Source organism: Cygnus olor, chromosome 3, assembly GCF_009769625.2.
Source record: "Cygnus olor isolate bCygOlo1 chromosome 3, bCygOlo1.pri.v2, whole genome shotgun sequence".
Lineage (NCBI taxonomy): Eukaryota > Metazoa > Chordata > Aves > Anseriformes > Anatidae > Cygnus > Cygnus olor.
This window is the reverse complement of record NC_049171.1, coordinates 104,462,122-104,474,581: the sequence shown is the minus strand read 5'-3', so window position 1 is coordinate 104,474,581 and position 12,460 is coordinate 104,462,122. Positions and strand designations below refer to the sequence as shown.

The 12,460-nt window shown below is 40.0% G+C and overlaps 1 protein-coding gene across 5 annotated transcripts in view; it reads right to left on the bottom strand.

Annotated features, from left to right (window-relative positions):
* ALK (ALK receptor tyrosine kinase) overlaps positions 1-12,460 on the bottom strand; it is a 313,946-nt gene that overhangs the window by 80,943 nt on the left and 220,543 nt on the right. The gene's annotated exons all lie outside the window — the stretch shown is intronic.

The following is a 12,460-nucleotide window of genomic DNA, read 5'->3' as shown; positions in this document are numbered from 1 at the left end:
CTTTCTGCAAGAAAACAAACAAGCAAACAAAGCAAAACATGAAAAAAAAACAAACAGCCTGACTTCTGTTTACAGTTTTCTTTCTCTTCTATACCCCTTCCCACTCCTGCATCCTGCACTCCCCTCCCCATGAATCAGGGAGTCCTACAGCAGTCTACATCTACCAAGATACAAAAATCACTAATTCATTTTCCCTATGCCAAGCAGCAAAAGGCAGCTAACAATGTTGTGGAAAGTAGCCAACTTCTGTGACATGTGTCACTGAACATGTGCACCATCCATTCAGAATCAGCCAGTACCATCTATCCAGAAATGATCCTGAGTACTAAGGACCCTTAGTGTGCTAAGGACCTTTAGCACAGTCCTTTTTTGGAAGCACTCCTTTCCCTTGTCACTTGAGTAGTCAGAGATCATCCAGCCTGATGAGCATAATTTTCTTTATCATGGGACTTCTCTCAACCTGAATCCTTTGACTGTGGCTGTGATACACAAGACAAGGACTGATTTGGCTATTTTATTTTATTTTATTTATTTTATTTTATTCTATTTTATTTTTTAAGATCCATGCTCCAGATCAGTCACCTGCAGGAGGTATGAATTAGTTAACACCAGCCTCCAGTTAGTATGTATGGAGAAGGCCAAGCTTGCTAAGTGCAAAAGCCCCCTCCACAATAATCTGGATGTAGAAAGAAACCTTCCTGACGGTCTGCACAGATGTGCTTCCAGTTCATCACTCCTAGAAGGCAAGTCTAGAAGTACAAAGAGGTCTGTGCTGTGATTCCCCACTGCAAAAACTCCTGCTCTGTCTCATATTAAATGGGTAAGTACTAAAGATTAAACCAAAGCCTCTGGGCAGAGTGAGCCATTGTTTGCCTAGCTCATCCATGCTTGCTAAACAGTGCAGCTACATCATGTTCTCTGTTACAGCAGGGAGCTGGGAATCATTGGTGATTCAATTAGATGTGCACTTGATAGTTTTATTTATATTACCTGCCAAAACTAAAAATTAATGAAGCATGGAGGAAAACAACCACTACTTCTCTTCAAGCTTATTTTATGGTGCAAATCAATTCAGGAGTGGGGGGAATACATGTCAAATTTTTTTAATAAAAGACCCTGGCTCCTGAAAAGGGTGATCTTTGTTATTGTCAGCTCGATTCTTTTGACTGCCTTGGAGCAATTCTGTCTTGCTGCATGCAAGCTGCATGGTGCCCTTGTATTTCAGTCAGGGTCAAAGCATGAGTACAGAGGAGAGTTTCACAGAAAAAAAATAGGCCAAGTAACTCAACCCAGTTCGTTGCTGACAAATTCTGCAGGCCCCTTGATAACGGATTAAGGCAGTGTAGAAGATATCCTCCTTGCCCTTGCAGTGCTCCTTGCAAAAATGCTCTCTTAAAAGACACTGCCTTTCCTCTTCACTTGCCTCAAACCAGTCCCAGTGTGCAAATGAGAAGTGACTCCAGTAACTCAGTAAGTGATCCCTTCTCCTTGGGGTATGCAGTGAAACCGTGGGGCACTGTGGTCCCAGTACACACCTAAGTACCACCCGAGATAAGAGTTAAGGCCCAGAATGATTCCATTAGGTTAGAAATATCGTGACTTCCTTAAAAATGTTGAAGTCCTAGTAAAATTTAGAAGTATTTTTGCTTCTCTGAATTTTTGCCACATATTTGCCACTTATGCTTTTGAAGGAATTCCCACATTTATTACCAACTCTCATATCCCACTTGGTTTATCTGCAATCTTTTCAGCAATCTCTGTGTTTTGCCCAGAAGATGCTGCATTTGAAGATCATATGCAGATGTTCAGAGGAGGGTCTTGTAGGCAATGGAGTTGTTCTGTTTACTCAATTAGTTACAACTTTGTAAAGACACTTGGTTTTCCAAGCACAGGACTGCATTAACTCTAATTTTAATGGAACTGAGGCATTCAAGAGCATCTACTGTCTTCCCAGGTGTCTTTCGTGCATCCCAAAAGCACAAATCCCCTGAAATAAACTCACTGTGGTATTAAAAGCCATCAGTTGCAGCTAGACATTAGGTAATTCCAGGAGAATGTCCTTCAAAAGAAACAGCCGGTTTGCATGCTCATTCATTTTTGTGGAGATGGCACTTGAATTAGCTCAGATTTGCATTAGATGCACATATACATACATGCTCTTTGTATAGGTTAGAGAACACAAATAGCAAAGCATCAACTGATGGAAAGACTGGGGTCTGTGACAATACATGAACTTTTCTGCCTTATGTTTGCTTGCTTACTGTATGCACAAAGGCAAAATGAATTGGAGAAAAGAGAAGATAAACTAATAAGAAAAATACCTAATCAAAAAAATCCAAATACAAACGACCCTTTTAACGGGCCATTTGATGCAGATGTTTGCAACCAAGCTCAAGGAAACTTAATCTTCAATTAAAATATTTTGTAACATAAACAGATGTTTTATCTGACTTTTCATTTCCCAGCCCCTACCATTCCTGGCCAGATGAGCCAGAATGACCTGGATCACTAAGTTAAGTGGTCTAGACTCCTACATAGAAGATGTGCAAGGAAAGGAAAATGAATTGCATCAAATAAGTATCAAAGTAAAAATTGTGGGAGACATCCTTTATATTTACAGCAGTGTTTATGTAGCCAGTGTCATTCATAAAGTACAGTAATCATTAAGCTGTACCATAGCTGGCTTGGAGTCTTATAAATCATTGTTTAAACAGCAACTTTAAACAAATGGCGTTTCAGGCTCTAAATCAAAAGGAGAAACAAACAACTCCTTGGGGAACAAGTGCTTACTTTGTACCTCACACGTCCTGCTTCTGAACACAGCCCAGTCTTGGCAATATTCAAATACATTACCAGACCCTGAACAGAAATGATACAGCCCGGGCTCTTGATTCACTATGACTTTGGAGTTAGTCTTTGTGCAGCATGATCAGCATGAAAGGCAAAAATTGCATGGCTTAGCCTAACATAGGATAAGCAACTTACTGCTCAGACTGTGGGGCCAAGGCTGATGTAATTTACTTTGCAGCAGATGTTCCTCAGGTTTTTTCAGACTGCCTCTTCTTCCATCCTTAATCAGCAGAGAAACTTGTACTGGCAAGTTCTGGTAAATTGGTCCCTGAGAAGTGTAGCTAAGTATGTTTACTCATGACATTTGCTCAACTGATGGGTAAAAAATGAGAACCTTAAACTCACTACCACCACACTTGGCCAAGAGGAAGAGAAGACAAATTCGTACAGGTTTCTGCAAAGATATCCCTTATCTTGCCAACTGGCTGCACTACTAATTATCATGCAAGATCAATCAAGCTGAACATAATTGTAACTTCAAGTGTTACGTAGAACTTCTCAGGCCATAATTTTCAATGGTACTGCAACCTGGGACCACCACAGCCAGGTAAAGCACTCCCACTCAGTGCACTGAAAAACAAGAGAGGCTAATGGGTCAATTACTTGGTTGCTGTGAAAAAAACTGTTGCTTGTGCTCCGCAAAACAGATGATTTACAATGATTTGTGATGAATTTGCACCCTTGTGTGGTTTCCACAGACAAGGAGAGGCTCACTGGGCTGTCTCTGAGGAGCCCAGCCAGACACAACTGGACTCTGACTCTGTTGGTTCTCAAGGCAAGACCCTGTATGCATACAAAGTGAAAACTTCCATTTTTAACTGCACTTAAGTAGGAAGAAATATCCACACATGGAATTCCACCCTGCTTATCTTGCCACGCACACTACTCCTCAAAAAAGAGAACTTTCCTAGTGTTTAATTACAGCTCTTTAAAAATACTGTAAGAGACTAGTGTTGCAGTCTCATGCTCCTCCCTCCAGCCGCTGAATGTCACTGAAAACCATGGATTGTGGACCGTTGCTGATATTACTCACCTGTTACAAGTATTCATCATTATCTTCTCATTTTTCTTTGGCGGGAGTTCAAGCCGCTGAGTCAGACATATTTGAAAAGAGCGTAGTTGGGGATTTAAAGGTTGCACGAAACAAAGAAAAACTGTTGCCTAGCTATAAAAGGATAGTGAGAACTCAGGGGAGTTTTTGATTATCGATTTTGCTATAACTCGCCCATTCCTTGTGGGCACGTTGTTTCCTCGCTCTTCATCTCTAACTTGTCAGCCTTATAGCAGTGCAGGCATATGCAGGTTGATAGGTCACTTGGCGCTGAGGATAGCGATATCCCAGGACAAATTAAATTGTCCATTGTCAATGAGTCTGTAATACCTCTGCCTCCACCACTGCAGAAGTCGGAACGTGCAAAATGAAGGATGTAGGAGAGTGAAAGAAGTGAGGGAAGTTCATGTTTAAGGGAACTGCCGCCATCCTTAGCAAATAGCCAATGAACTCCAACATGATACAGGGCAGACAGATAAAGTACAACTTTCACAGCCAACTAGACTGCCTTCATTTTCCAGGTACCCACCCCAGGACATTTGTTTGCAGATCTTCAGAAAAGCCTACCAATCACAGCTGCAAATGAGACCAGAAAGAGATATGCTTGAAAAATACAATGTCCTCAAAAAATGCTTTGAAAACAGATTGGATGCCAGATTTCTCAAGCCAGGCAGCCAAAATTAGTCAGCACTTCGTGATTTCTGGCTTTAATCTTCGTTACAGCACTGGTACTGTTGTTGTCATTGCCTAGGGATGCAAGTAAAGCCACATTTGTAGGAGGTGGTAATCTCTTGTTATTAGACTGCCTGGTACAGGCAGAAATAGCAGCCAATGTTTGTATGCCTGAAAACGTACCCATTTTTCCAGTCATATAAATTGACTATAAACTTCATATTTTATTTCCTGTATGTAAAATGGGAACAAACTCATCCCAGGAGCTCTGTGAAATTTATTTTTTTAACATTTGTAAGGAAATAAGATGTCCTGCATGCTAAGGGGACACCACTGTCACAGTGAGCTACTCCAAGGTAAGGAATGTTGCCTCTTAGAGCGATGTAGAAAACAGAATGTTCATTTTACAGAAAATTTCAACATTTCAAAATATACTTTACACTGAAATAAAAATGCCAAAATTTTTTTGGAGAACAGAAATTTCATAACAATTCTGGTTTAGAAATAATGACTTAAGAGATTACAATATGTAACTAAACATTGACATAAAACCAAGAAATCTAAAACACTTGTATTCAGACAAAGATATATATATATTATTTATTTTTTTTTGACAGGAAACTCAAGTGGAAAGTTACTGTTTTGGAACTCTCTTACGTCAGAAATTCAGCCAGCTCAGTTCTAACATGCTCTCCCTCTTTGCTGCTGCTGCTGTTTCAAAGCAGGGATGTTATACTTGGTATGCAAATTTTAAAATGCCTGCTCCTTTAGCCTTGCCTAATGCCAGTAGGATTCCTTATACTGAAGAAAGCTTCATAGCACACCTGAGGAGCAGGCGCTTGCTCCATGCCACATTTCAGTAGCATGAGGTAGCGTTCAGACTAGGCAGGCCCTCTGTGTTCTCTTGGAAATGCTTTTGACCAGGTCAAGTTATTGTCCATAACTTCTGTCTGAATGAATTCCTCAAATCAATATTCACATGATGTAGCTTTCCCAAGTTTACAGCAACAACTACCTTCTTTAAAATGAAACAAAAATATGGAATGTGAAAGCTTTATTTCACACTTTCTCATTTTTTAATTCGGGAGGTTGACTGAGGTCCTACTATTTATCTTCATTGCTCCTGAGACAGTAAATAATTGCTGAGCACAATAAATAACATGATAATTTTTTTTTCTTCCTATAAATCTTGCCCAAAATGCAACTTTTTTTTTTTTTTGGTTAGGGCTCCCAGTAACATGTATTTTTCTCCTGTGATCTGCTCACTGAAAGTAAGTTGCGATAAGCAGTTGCAATAAGCAACTCCAACAGCACATCCAAAACTTATCAGGAAGCAAGTAAACAGCAGCAGCACCAGAGAATTTTATAAAGAAAGTGTGATTTTCCAGCATGCATCAGTACCTACATATTCTGGGGTATCTACAAAGTTGAAAGGGGCCAAGTGGGGCAGAAAATTAATATTTGTTCCCAAATACTTACAAAACATTGTGTACACATAGTCATTGGATTTTTTTTTACATCTCACACAGCAGATCTTTAAGGTTTTCTTCCTTCTATATGGACATTCTGACTTATGATGTAATGGGATAGAGTAATTTTTTTGAAATCCTAAATGTCTTTTCTTTTGCTTGCTTTCTGTTGCCAGTGTTTCAATATCAGACCACATTTGCTATTTGAGTACCTTTTCTCTAAACTAGCATTGCATCTTTATAAGATTAAAACCCAGCAACAAACTAGCTTTCATACTTCTCCTAAAAGCACTGATTACTATAACAGTAAGCAACTGATTAAAAAATGTATCAAAGAGAACAAAAATAACTAAAAAAAAAACAGCAGAATCTTTTCTTTGTTTTTCTGTGAATTTTTCAAAATACAATCATTGGAGAGAGAGAACAGAAGGCTCCAAATTCTCCTATTAACTCAGCCATTTCCATCAGACTTCTCCGGGTCTGAATGGACTTAGAGACCAGCTCTTATCAGCCAGCAACCTTCACCATGGGAAATGCTCATAGGGCTGATCGCTGGCTCACTGGACGATGAATGCTCTTGCCATATGCAGTGGACTCTGACAGAATCATGAACTGGCTAAGATGTCAAATGTCTTATTTATAGACAACAGTAGCAGATTTAACACTGCTCCACTCTCAACATCAGACATAGAACTGATTTAAATAAAACAGAGCTACTGGAGACAGGACGTGAAAACAGTGCATGCTTTTTTTCGGGGGGTAAACCAGTAGCAGTTGATCAGATAGGAAATAAGTGTGATCTTTCACATTTTGCTTTCTAGAAGGCTGGGTTCAAATCCACTCAAATTATTGAAGTTTGTTTTTGCCCAGTGATACTCCCTAGTGCCAGGCACAACCCAGTAGTGGATTTGTTGCATGCAGCAACCAGTTTCAAATAATGACATGAGATCATGAACTGCCAAAACCAGACTAACTCTGATTCCTCTTCCAATCTCTACCTTTTGCTCTGAAGTTGCCCAGATGCAAGAAAAAAGTTATAGAAGCAGTAGACTGGAGAAGACAGCTTGGATCATCAAGAACTGACTCCACTGTGGTCATATATAACCTCTCTCTCAATCCTGCAACAGTAGCATCTCAGTAATCTCTCAGGCATACTCTTTCAGCATTGCCAAAACAGTAAACAGAGGTACATTTGTATGCCTTGTCACGAAAAATACAAATAAAGGTATGACACCTACTACATTCAAACATCACTTTAGATAGAAATCATATTTCTCGTTTCTAAAACGCAATTCTGCTTCTATAACTGTTTAAAGCAGCATCTCTCCTCTAGCTGTCAGCAGCATTAAATTAAGGTTTATGGCCTTACTGCTGACCAGTTGCTGTGGGAGACAGGTGGAATAGCGCAAATCAACACAATCACGAATGTGCACATAGATCATTTCAGCAGGGTACAGTGTTGCATGCTCACATCACAGCCAAATGTTTTTCTGTGGAAAGCAGTGGCCCCACAGTGGAAAAGCAATAGTTACTAGAGGTAGAAGCAGGAGCTTGCTGGGGAAGAAAGTTTTATGTCACACCACTCTCTACTGTGCCAATCCCTGTGACGCTGTAACTGTACAAGCGCAACAAATTTTTGTTAAGGAGCAAATTTCCACTTTATTCAAAAACAAAGCAGCAATAGCTCAAAAACTCAAAGCATAAGCAAAAGGAAATTGCACATGAGCACTTGCTGTGAGTTAGAGCAATAACATTGGTCACTCATTAACAGGTTTGCCACTGGGAGAGACTTAATGTGGATGGGGGGTATATAGCTTTCGGTTCCATGGAAGCAAAAAGACATAAGTGCAGTGTTAGCCTACCTCTACATGCCCTTGAACATCAATATGTTGGTGGATGCTATGACACTGCTGATTCTTCCAGCTGAATGCACTGAAGGCTGCCTACATCATGGTGCTTTGAAGACAGTCAAAAGGGATGGAGAAGTAGCAGTTCTTTGCTCTTGTGTGCCAGGCTGTACTTCAAGCCTTGCTACACTTCAATGAAATTATCCTAGGAGCAAAGTTGCTGAAGGTCAACGGCACTGGACATAAAACAAAGCCTGGAGAAGGACTACTTTCTGTAGTCTGTGGCTCTGCCAGAGGCTTGTGCTAACCCTTGAACATGTGGAAAACTTATGAATTGGAAATGATTACAGCAAAACAACAAACAACAACAACAAACATACAGATGTCAGAGCAGAATGCAGTGATTGGCTCTATGTAAGCAGAGGTAGGTACTGAAGATAACAGGGAAAAACATGAGAAGAGATGACATTAAAATTCCAAGAAAACCACCTGGGTTTCAGGCACTACCGTCTTCTGGTATGTTCTGGGGCAAACATGAATACAGGCTGGGCGATGAATGGATTGAGAGCAGCCCTGTGGAGAAGGACTTAGTGGTGGACAAAATCTGAACATGGGCCAGCAGTGTGCACTTGTAGATCAGAAAGCCAACCGTGTCCTGGGCTGCATCATACCAAGTGCTGAAGGGTCGAGGGAGGTGATTTTCCCCCTTCTCCTTCCCTCCCATGAGGCCCCACCTGGAGTACTGCATCCAGCTCTGGGACCCACAGCATAAGAAAGACATGGACCTGTTAGAGCGGGTCCAGAGGAGCTGAGAGCGTTGGTGTTGTTTAGCCTGGAGAAGCCTGTCTCTGGTATGACCTTATTGCAGCCTTCCAGTCTTCCCTCTAAATGGGGGCCTACAGGAAAGCTGGGGAGGGACTCTTTATCAGGGAATATAGTGATAGGACAAGGGGTAATGGCTTTAAACTAAAAGAGGGTAGATTTAGATTAGATATTAGGACAAAATTCTTTACACAGAGGGTGGTGAGGCACTGGACCAGGTTGTCCAGAGAAGCTGTGGATGCCCCATCCCTGAAGTGCTCAAGGCCAGGCTGGATGGGGCTTTGGGCAACCTGGTCTGGTGGGAGGTGTCCCTTCCATTGGCAAGGGGGTTAGAACTAGATGATCTTTAAGATTCCTTTCAACCTAAACTATTCTTTGATTTTATGATTGCAAAAACAGCAGAAACAGACTAAAAAATGAAAGAGAACCACCAAACTTTCTTTTGGCCATAAAATGTACGAGGTGAGACATAAAAGATATTTTACATTTGCATGTGTCTAAACTTAAAACACAATTTGGTCTCGAAGTATCAATTTAAAAGACCAAATAATGTTTAAGATTAATTTTTGAATGCATTTCATTAAGTTTTATCTCTAAGTGGTTGCAATCTTTGTGAGGTCAATCATCTTAGGGAGCACAAACACTTTCTATTTTTTACTATGGTCCACAGGTTGCTCTGAACTTGTACTACCATTCATCTTCAGCTGTACATCATCACCTCCATGGTGCAGTTAAGTTATACTGAGTGCAAAGGTGTTAGACGTGATATATATGTTTGTGTGTGTATATTTATTTATAAAGAGAGCAGTTATAATACCTGACCTCCAGCCGTCCTGGGGCTTTCAGTTAATGGGATGTGGATGCAGTTTACCAGCTATAATGAATGTCACCAGACAACTATTCACATCTCTGCAGCACTGGGACATTGACCTTAACATACAGGGAATCTACATTCCGGAAGTTTATCGAAATACCACCAACAAAACCAACTGCCCTGGAATCTGTACTTAAACCAGAAAAAAATGCCCTGCCTCCTTAGCAACGATGTCTTGATTAACATCAGCAGGACTGTTATGTAGCAGTAAGTACACTGAAGGCTCTCAACTCTGCCTTAACCATGTTCTTCTTCCCATCCCACATCTAATTACCATTGCTTTTTAGTGACTACTATAATTTTAAACAGTCTGTCAATGAGATACCACAAAGATGTTAAAAGTACCTTGTCCTAGCATCTAATATGGATGAAATCAGCAATCCACTGTTCCACAGGCAGTAACATAATCAGAAAACTCACAGGTCTCAGCATTCATGGCAGCCACATCTTTATGGGTAACAGTCACTGCATTCTCTGAAAAGATCCTCCTGCTGGGAGGGTCTTTGGACAATGTTGTTGGTCTCTGACAAGTGAAAGGTGTATCACAGTAGTCACTAGGTTTCTTCCAGGTAGATCATGACTAAGTAATCACCTCATCCAGCATATCCGCAGAAATAAGAAGCCTGTCATCCTTTTCCCAATACCCAAGAAAGGGAAGAATGAAGTACATAACCAAGAACTGTGTGCAAAACGGTGAAAACATAGCAACCCAACATCATTTTTTGAGGTACTTCAAACCACCACCACTTCAAGGCCCCTAACACACTATTTCTGTGTGTAGGGGCCTTGAATTGCTAGCCAGCCACCTTCAGAAATGCTGCTTATCAAATAAGCAATCCGACCATCAGGATTCCCAAACTGGCTCTTATGCTGTGACCTTGGACAAGTCTTTTCACTTCTCCAAGCTTCCATTTCATTGCCTGTGCCAGAAAGAAATTACACCTTGTGGGGTTTATGTGGTCTCCCTATTGTTTAGAAATAGAGCTGCATGAATAGTGTATTTTTCCTTGCACAGAAAAAATATCTCATTTTTAAGAGCTTACCTGAAATGAAAATGACCCCTAAAAATGGAAAATGTTTGCTTAGCTTTAGTCTAGAATCTTTTATTTGATCTGTAATAAAATATTTATTATTATTTAAAAATAAAATTAAAATTTGCTTCATTTTGAATATTTAATCTTCATTTATGCCTCTTAACATATTTCAAATTAAAAAATAAAAATAAAAAGGAAAAGGTGTTAAAATTTACCATTTCTTCCCTTTTTTTTTTTTTTGGTCAAAATACGTACTAAATTTGACCAGAATTTTGCTCAGTTTTGTCTCACCAAATTTGCATTTTTAACAAACCTAGAATAAAAATAGAGACTACATATCCCTTTTGTAACACATGGAAGCTCTAAAGTGGAAGGCTATACTGATCGTATCAGTAAATGCTAATTGCAATACTGAGGATGACAGAATCACTGGAATCATTACCACATGCCGTTGGGGCAACTGTCTGAAGAAGCCGTGGATCATTTCAGCTTGGTCCTGTCCCGTGAAATCTAATCACTCAGACACTGCACCAAAGAGGAAATTTGTTTACCATATTAGGGCTGATGTGATTAAAAACAATCTCTCCATTTTATTAAAAAATGCAAATATTGGCTAAATACAGCTTTCACTGAGGGAACCTCAGATTTGCATGCTTCCAATGTGAAAAACAACCATTGATTCACTCAGTTTCTCATGAGCACCAAAGACATAGTGCTCTGCTTTTGCTTTCTCGGTGAGTGACAGTATGGAAAATAGTTAATAGAAATTCAACATTAAAAATGTCACTGACAATTAAGGTGACAGATTAAAGGGATCTGCATGCAATCTGCAAACCTGTTTGGCATTCACTGATTAATGCAGTAAATTAGGTACTAACAAATGCAATGATATAAATTGCTAACTTCACTCAGCAATATATACAGATGGTGTCAATTCTGGAAGCTAAGTTATTAAATTTTCTGTAGGTGAAGCACCGAGTACTTATTACAATTTTGAGATCATGAGCAGAGACTTTCAATTTCTGACCAGAATGACTTCCAGACTATTTCTGAAGTACCCGACACTATTAGAACTGCTCAAATTTCCAAAACTCAAGTGAAAATTGCTTTTATTTGTGGTGGAGACTGTAACAGAACTCTACCAGCACCAAGTCTGAATCTAAGCTTCTCTTTGGTGGACACGTGTTTGAAGACAGAGAGATGCTTTGTAAAGGTACTCTCAAGAAATGCCTGTCTCTGAGTTCTGCTTTGATACTTAGTACAACAAAGAACTGCTTCTTGAAGAAATTGCAGGAAGAAATGCCACAGAAGGGACCTGAGATTCATAACAAATATTTGGCCCAACAACTGGAAACAAGTCATAGTCTCTCCCTCTGTATTTTACGGATGCTACTCTCTGTCAATTAAAAGACCCCAACTACTTTCATATATACAGTCAGAAATTCACAAGGTAAAGATATTCCCCTCTACAATTCTCAGGCAGTGCAAGGCTCAAGCCTTAGCAACAACACTTCAGCTCCCCTTTGTCCATGCTAATGAGTTAAACTGGACTGCAATGAGAACAGACAGACATACTTCTCCAGCTGCATTGGCAGGAGAGATTAACACCTTCATCTGTTAAGGACTGCTTTACCTTCTGATCAACAAGGGAAGAGGCATGTGCAAGTACTCCCTAACTTATTTCAGACAGTTGAGTCCAGAGCAACATTTCTTACCAACCTGAGGACTTTATGTAAGCTTATCTAATTTTCAAATTGCTGTTGCTCTCTGGATTGCATTTAAACATCTTACAGACTCTTGTTACCTGCTTAAAGATTACAGGAGCAAGGCCACAATACAGT